Genomic DNA, 8,888 nt, shown 5'->3' on the forward strand with positions numbered 1-8,888 from the left:
AACTTGAACACCATGTTTCGACCCACTCATGACTGCCGCGCCGTCATAAGTTTGAGCTATCAATTTTGACTTCGCGTTGTAAGGCTGTAACACTTCTTTCAGTACAGCCGATATCCCGCAAGCCGTGCGATCAACGATTGGTACAAAGCTGTTAAATCTCTCGGTAGGTTTACCATCTTTCACAAACCGAAAGCCAGTTGGGAAACGCACGTGATGTCAGATGTCTCGTCAGGCTGAATCGAAAGGAACTGGCAATTCTCAATTTCCAGAGCCAAATGTTGTAAATAAATTTTATACATTGAGTCGAGCAAATCATTTTGGATATCTTTAGATGTCCCGTTCGAAACAGTTGCGGCATCAAGATGATCTCTCAATACTGTATCTAGGGATGCGGTGTATTCCACCATATCCAAAAATACCCCTCTATTAGAAGAGCCAGCCCGTTCATCGTGCCCAACGGAGGGACAGCTCGTGACAACCAATGAACTTCAAAACATCTATCAATCGACCGGGAACATGGCGGTTTTTCTCGACGTTTTGGTTGTGCCGACGAATAGAAACCGCGCGTCCTTCATCCAACTGTGCTGCAATATTAACATTTCCGAATGTTCGGTATTTTACTGCATTGTCCAGATGCTCCATAGAAGATTGATGATCCCTGGCACGCTCGGAAAGATGTTTAAGATCTCTAAAACCAAATTTACACCAAAGTGAGTCACGGGTGGTAGCAAAAAGTAGGCGATAAAAACAAAAAAGTGCATTTTTGTCCTCGCTGTAACACAACCATTCGTGTTTTTTATACCAAGTTTCTGCGCAGAATGTACGCCGGCGCTTTACTCCGTCATGGGATTGTTCCAGTGAACAATTTTGACGTTGTACCTCTAATTTTTGTTCCAGCGGCAGCTGCGAAAACGGAGTGCGAAGTAGTGCATCAACCTTATTCATTATGAGGTCTAAGGCTAAGAAATGCGAAGCCGGAAAGAAGTGAGGAGCTCAAAGGGAATGTGGAAAATCGAAAGCAAATGGACTAAAGGTCTCTAACTGATTCAAATAGCGAAACAAGCGACAAAAACGAAGGCGAGGAAACTATCAACTCTTCAAGCAACCAACGAACGAGGAAGAATGCGAAAATATGTCACGTTGTTGTAAGAAACGTCGGCATTGTGTCGTCATAATTTCGGGGCTAGCCCCGATCGGCCCCGATGATTCAGTAAAAGAAACAGAAAACAAACGAGACAAACGCGGCGAGTGGAAGATAAAAGAGAGAATACGATATACAATGAGCAACCGGGGCAAAATCGGCGTCGCCCCGTCGACGTTCGGCGAAGGCTTTGCGAGCGAAAAATGAACCATTGCCCCGGTTGGCCTTATTGACGCGCCGCCACTGCTATTGCGTATAAGGGTGTCGATAAAGTCCTAGCAGGGTTTGTTGATTTTTAATCGGTAATTGTTTATGAAGTATTTTTACTTCATTTAATTAAATACATCTGTGAGGGCAAAAAAAATATGCTGGAGAGTTGGGCGCAGGTGTGTTGTATTCAATGCATTCACATGTCACACAAAACAAATTTCGAAACAGTTGCAGTTGTAAAGTATATTTTTTATATGTTGGAAATTTGGGTGCAAACTAGACTAGTTGTTTGTCAGAGCGTTAGACATAACTGTGTTGCATATCAGGTTAATATCTTGAGTTGGAAACCTTCTCATACAATGGATAATGAATTGAGTAGGCAATGCAGAAACGAGAAGATATACCAGTCTTTCCAAAATATAATGAATTATCAGTGACCGCTTGTGCAGGTCCTTGTTCGGCTTCGGTAAACGTATAAAAATATTGGGTGAAGATTATTATTAAGATGTAACGGCTCACATACCATACACCACTGCTTGGTCGCTGAGCAAGTATTCTTGAGAGTTGGATGCAAGTGCAGCTTCCGAGTTTTTAGACTCAGAAAATGGTTGTTTAAAATACACCTGGAAATGTATAGACTAATTCAAGATTATAACACATTCACCCTTTGTGGGATTTTAATTTAGAAAAGGCTATATGTATATCAACAACACCTAATCGAAACAGTTGTTATCACTTTTTTCCACTGAAATCACGATTCTAATTTGTAAACATAACCTACTTTGTTAGAGGAAATTCGGTTTTCCGGTCTATTTTGACTATAGAACATTTTTTCAATCTGGAGATTGCATTTTCAATTCACTAGGATTGAACATTATTAATCTCAGCTTGTTAAATATTTGGCCACAACAAAATTTGCCTGATTTTAATACAAAAGATTTTGAGTTTTACTTTTGTCATAATTCAAAGTATCCGAAACCTTACCTCTTTCAACAAGTTGGATATAGTTTCGAACGATTCTCTTCTGTAGAAAAGTTTCACTGTATCTCTTGTTAACGTAGTCAGTATCCAGCTGAGAGAGCCGCTGCAAAAAACAATAATAAAATTAATCTTTATCAACACTGGCAACGTGCATTTAAATACGGACTTAAAAACAGTGGTTCTCAACCCTTTACTGACCGCGTAACACTTTTGTGTTTTTTACCGTGGCGCGTACCACCGACGAAACCGCTTTTGTGGCAGGGAACAATGACACGAGAAACGCGCTATGGTAGTATTTTATGTGGCACTACATCTATTTTTAGAGCTTCGTGCAAAGTTTCAACGTATTCATTATATTCAGTAACAACGTAATAATTGCGTGCAAAATCACGAGAGAATTTGCGTCGTCAACGTCAGAGCTGAAAGGCTTTAATCATCGCCACCACTGAATTATCGCAAAACTCAGACAAATACACTTTGGTCGGCGCTAGCCATTATCCGGAACTGCCTAACCTAATCGTCAAATTGCTTGGCTTCAAAAGTCAAGATTATGCCCATCAGCCAACACATATATTAGGTCAGGGGTCGGCAACCTACGGCCCGTGGGCCGGATCCGCGGAGTAATATAATCCGGCCCGTGACGCTTCACTGAATCACAGTAACAAATCTGCTGTTTTGACGATTATATTCCTTACGTAACAGAATTTATTGTGAGACACGTGTAGACTAAATTATATTATAACCTTATAAGTATATAATTCACAATTACTCGTTTAATGAGCCTATAATTTAATTATAATTAGACAAATGGTAAGAAAACGCAGAAAAGTTGATGCTAAGTGCAATGGGTTCAATGGCGCCGAAAATATTTAAATGGAATTTTTTGCAATGCAATGAGGAAATAAATCTATATTCTATTCGAAAGATGTGTCACTGTTTGATTTTTATTATAAAAAGTATCATCCGTTCGGTTTTCAACTTTCTAAAAATATGTGCGGCCCGTCAATGACTTGCAACACTTAATTGTGGCCCGCGAGCGACAAAAGATTGCCGACCCCTGCATTAGGTAGTAATAGTAACATCCTCGTAATACATTAGGTAGTAATAGTATTATCCTTATGATGTATCTAGGCTCTGTCAGGGTATCTTGACACGTGTCGACCACCCCTCCAAACGCTCCCTTCGTTGCCGATTTCTCAATGCAGATGCATTTTGAACGTGACACGTAAAACGGGCGAAAATATGTCCATCTCGTTTCCTTTTAAGTGGGCAGTGGCGGGCGAGAGCGCTCTATAAAGAGAAGGACTGGTAACGCTATAAACTGTTCTTGTTAGTTTGTACCAAAACATGGGGCTGGGCAGCGGCGGGGTATTTTAGTTAATATCATTATATTTAAAACCGTGGTTCTCAACCTGTGGTTGAGTAACATTAACAATAACATTTCAGTGATGAAAGGTAAAAAGAAAGCGTATCTGCCATATTTTAGCCACCTCAAAAGTCGGTTGTAGTAATAATTTAAAGCTTCTCGCGTACCACTTGAAAAACCCCCGCGTACCACTAGTGGTACGCGTACCACAGGTTGAGAACCATTGCTTTGAAACGAACAAATATAAGGTTACTAAGAAACTGGATTGATTCGTCGTTGAAAATAGGTCTCGCTCACGCGAATACTACCTGTTCTTGTAGGAGTCATTCGCGAGTTATAGAAAGTTATTTTTGACTTATTTTCTGGCATAAATCCGGTAAAACATAAAAAAAAATATGTCGTTATTGTCCCTCCATTAATCCAATTGGCTGTTTCTTTGATTCTGTTATCACAGGTTATTGCTCCACTCCTTCTAACCTAAGCTAAGGTAAGCGGACTATCAATAAACAGATCAGAATATTAATGTTGAGGCAATAACAAGATAGTACCAATATAGGAACACATAGAGTATGATAGACAAAAGCTATTGAAATCCAAAATATCGTTGCCGGTGTTACATTTTATCGATATGTTTATGAGAATCAATTTACAGCGTCAACTGGTAAAAAAATGTTTTGCTGCTCGTGTTAGATTTCTCGAAGCCATAAGCAGCATTTCCTGGATTAGACTGACTGAAACTAACATAATTCAAAAAAGAAGGCCCAATGGAAACCATCTACATCTGTCTCAATACCCTCTACATTTCAACTGAAGTCACACATTGGGCGATTATATATAAATAAATTGAGAACTAGTTGGGAATTAAATTGTTTTTTTTTAGCTACAGTCAGAATATTCAATTATTCCGAAAAAAGCTTTCATTCCAAATGTTTTCATTCGACAGTCCTGCATATTTCAAATCGCTATGTTTGGGCAATTTTTGTGTTCGTTTCTTCTTCACGACCTTTTTGTCAACGCGACGATTATAGTTGAAATTGAGCTCCAGTGTCAAAATAGTATGTACCCATATATAATAGGTAATTAGCTTAAAAAATTACCATGGATTCTTTTTTAAGATGTAGCAGAATCTGTCCACGACATCTCTGAGGGTCGATCTTAAAACAAACGAATCGCGATATTCAAGTGAAATTGAAGGCGCCTTGTTTTCTGAATTGTTCGATGGTTCTAAGATATCAATGTCGTTCTGCAATAAACAGCACAAGGCAGGTTTATTTTTATTTTTTAAATCAATGATACAAAAATTACGAGAAGGAAGTAAGAACACAGTTTTAATAGAGGAATGGAAGCCGATGAGAACCAAAGCTGGTATCAAGCAGCGATGATTGAAAGTTAAAAAATCTTTAAGTGAAAAGTAAAATCGCAGCGCCTTTCTTTGTAAACCACAACGCGACCTAACAACACTTGAATATTGATAAATTCTGTGTTAGATAGGCAATCCAATAAACCCAAACCCAATAAAATGACTAACGTTAGTCGTGCATATAATAACAATAGAGCGATTCTCGAATATACAAACAGGAAAACCAAAGCGAAGCAGTAGCCTACCTACCTTATACCAGGGGTGGGCAACATACGACCCGCGGGCCGGGTCCGGCCCGCGACGAGATTTTGACCAGCCCGCTGACTGTATCCAAACACACTCCGTAATGTGGTCCGACGCATCATTCCTGAAAGTTGCCGATTGCTATACTCTCACCGCACTGTCAGTGCAAGCTTGGGAAATAACCAATTGTCTTAGGGCAGCGTTTCCCAAACGGAACACTTACACTTTTTATCTCGCCTTGCGGAACACCAAATAATGTAAGGGTAAAATTGAAAAAGAAAAATTGTGTAATGTAGCGGTTCCTAATGGGTTTGTCGTGACGAGTTGCCAAATGCGCTGCGAAAACTAACAGAATTGTGTTGAACATACATATAATATGATTGAATATTCTACATATTGCATTTATTATATATACCAACTTTTTTGTTTGTTTCTCAATTTAAATGCTGTGTACATTAATCAATTCATTCATTTTACAATTATATGTCGTTTACTTTCCATTACTTAGTGTTTGCCTCTCATGTTGCGTCTAATGGAGACAGAAGTACTCGTCGCAATTTCGCGAGCTGCAGGCAGACCTGCAGCTTTGTAATTTTTTCAGCATTTCAAAGTAAAACCAGGCAGAGATGAGGGAATTAAATTTGACCTTTTGCCTTCATTCTTCAGACCTACTTATTTGGCTATGACAAAAAAAAGATTGTTGTAAACTTGATAACGAACTTAAACAGTCAAATAGCTAGGCCGACGGTTAACGAAAATGCCACTACCCTACCCTATAGCTAGTCCGCTTTAGGCCGACGGTGACGCGATATCGAACGGTCAGCTAGGCGACTACCGGTACTCTACGTTCCATAGATCGCTATGACGATCATTTTAGACGTATTTTCGATTCCTTTTCCACGGAACACTTCGGAGACGGAACACAGTTTGGGAAACACTGTCTTAGTGAACAAACATTTGCGTTAGCACACTCGTTAAACAAATAATATAAGGTCAAAGCAGGAACGTTGTAAACATTCCCCACTACTGGTATCAGTTATATTTATATTCTAAATATAAATTAATTTTAAAAATTGGGTTTATATAAAGTTTTTTTTTTAACTATGGAATATCCCAAGAAACGTAAAGTTGACAGAAAGAGAGTGTCGAGCATTTAACAAAGATTGGATACCGAAGTATTTTTTGTAATAATCCGGCCCGCCGAGGACTTCATTTTCCTACATCTGGCCCGCCGAATAGAGAGGTTGCCCACCCCTGCCATATACAATACATTACCTAGTCTACGGTACGGTCAAAAACCTCAAATCCGAGACAGACAAGTAGAACGAATTTGTGGCGGGTGGGGCCGAAATTATAGAAGAAGGATATTGGCCAAAATATAATAATAATGTGTTTTCAACGCGTATTTACCTGAAAGAAGAATAGCTTTGGTTTTCCATCTAGAGAAGGAACTTTGGCAGGCGTGAAGGAATCGATAACATATTGCAGCATATCGAGGTCGCCGTTCACTTTTTCTGAATATTTGCACCAACAATGTTTAGACATTTTATAGAATGCCGTTCGTATGAATTAGGCAGCAGTATGAATTAGGCAGCAAATTCTGGGTAAATTACTGTTTCCAAAGCATTCAGAAATATTTTGAAAAATGAAAGTGCCTTCTAGTGGGTTCAATCATCTTTAAGTACTCAAAATGTAAATCGGTTGGTCTATTAATTTTGGAGAGCAGCCACTCCTTTACAACAACAGTAAATTTAGCAGACCAGACTCATAGACAACAGTTGTTTTGTGATGAAAAATAAGCAATTGACTGACTATGAAACGAACCTGTATCGAAAATGAAACACACGAAGCAGACGTGCGACGTAAAGGTTTGCTTTGATATCTTCTCAATATCCTCACCTTGAAGGTTTATATTATATCTCACATCTACGTCGTAGTTTGCGCCGTTAAAGTAATTTCGGAGAACATCTGCATAACGTGCATAAATTTAGGCATCTAATATATTCAAGAAACTTAGCACAATACAAATGGACAATAGAACAATGCTCAAATATATGGACACCAAGATCACGCTTTTGCTGGTAGCTGAACACCGAGTATGCTAATAAGATCAGGGGGTGAGCGTAAAATGTTCCAATGTGTACTAAGAAGTGTCCCCGTGAACTAAAACAAAACGTTAATATCTGGGTTAATTAAGTATCGCGTCTCACTGGAAGTTTGAACAGAAAATGAAAGGAATAAACTTGAAAGAGTTCAGGTATTGAACTTCGATTAGTCCAGGGGTGGCCAACCTATGGCGCATGCGCCAAACGTGGCGCATTGTATGATTAGAAGTGGCGCATTGCATCTTTAACCCTTTTCATGCCAAAATTGTTAATTGCACTTGGCTTCTCCACGCCAAGCCGTTTTTTTGCGATTTACATGGTGACTTTTGATTGTACCTAAAATCTATTCTCCTTACTCCACGTCGCCCACTTACGGCTTGTTGGAATTAGAAACAACAGGCGATTATCGACGTTAGCTTTTGGACGGACTTTTTCTAGACTTTTAGCAAAAATTAGTAAAATTTACTATTTTTTCCCTACTGAAGTAAAGAGTTCAGAACTTTTGGAAAAATAGAAAATCGTCATTTATCAGCTTGAAACATGGATTTCCATTGCCCAGACTTCCCTAATATCTCTCAATAACCATTGAACAACCAGTTAAGTTGACCAAGCCTAAAAAATTTGTTATAAATCAACCCACAACATGCTGAAAATGACCCCTAAATACCACCTTTTTCATCCAAACTTCAAATGACCGTTGTCAACAAAAGCGAAGCGTAAAATCGTTGCTGTGACGCAAGTACTAATCTCGAAGAAGCCTGGAGTAAAATCACGCGACGCTAGGCCAAACAGCTGATTAGCAAAGGCCAATTAGAATCGAGGGTAGAGTAGAGTAGAGTAGATATTGATACAGAAGAACTGAGAAAATTTGCCCAGGGTTTTATATGTCGTTTTGGAACGACATAAAGATGTGAACAAACATTTTCTGCCATAAAACTAATTAAAAGCAAAGCGAGGTCAAGACTTACAGATTTAAATTTGAAGAATGCACTGCTCCTCTCAGTAACAAACTTAACTCCAAGAATAAAAAAACTGGCGAAAGTAAAACAGCAGCAAAAGTCTCATAAAGGCGGTACTTAAATAAAATTGATCAGTTTCATTTATTATACTTCCTTGCTTAATTTCTATTCATGTGAAGTTGTAAATTGTAAAACTACATATACGTGTGTATATATGTGTGTGTATTATAAATTTATATAATTTCAACAAGAAGCGGACATTAGGCGTGGGAATACCCGTACAAGAGATTTACGGCGCATCTGAAACATCATGTTTAAAACGTGGCGCATGGTATGTGAAAGGTTGGCCACCCCTGGATTAGTCCAATGATTGCAAATAAAAGTTAGAAAAAAAAACAGTTACAAAACGACCCATAGGTCTGCTTCGTAACCAATAAAAATGGCAAAGACGTAAAAGACCATTTAATAGATGAAACTCACCGACGAATCGAGAATAAACGCCATTGTTGAGAACGATTAGACA

Source organism: Styela clava, chromosome 9 (assembly GCF_964204865.1).
Source record: "Styela clava chromosome 9, kaStyClav1.hap1.2, whole genome shotgun sequence".
Lineage (NCBI taxonomy): Eukaryota > Metazoa > Chordata > Ascidiacea > Stolidobranchia > Styelidae > Styela > Styela clava.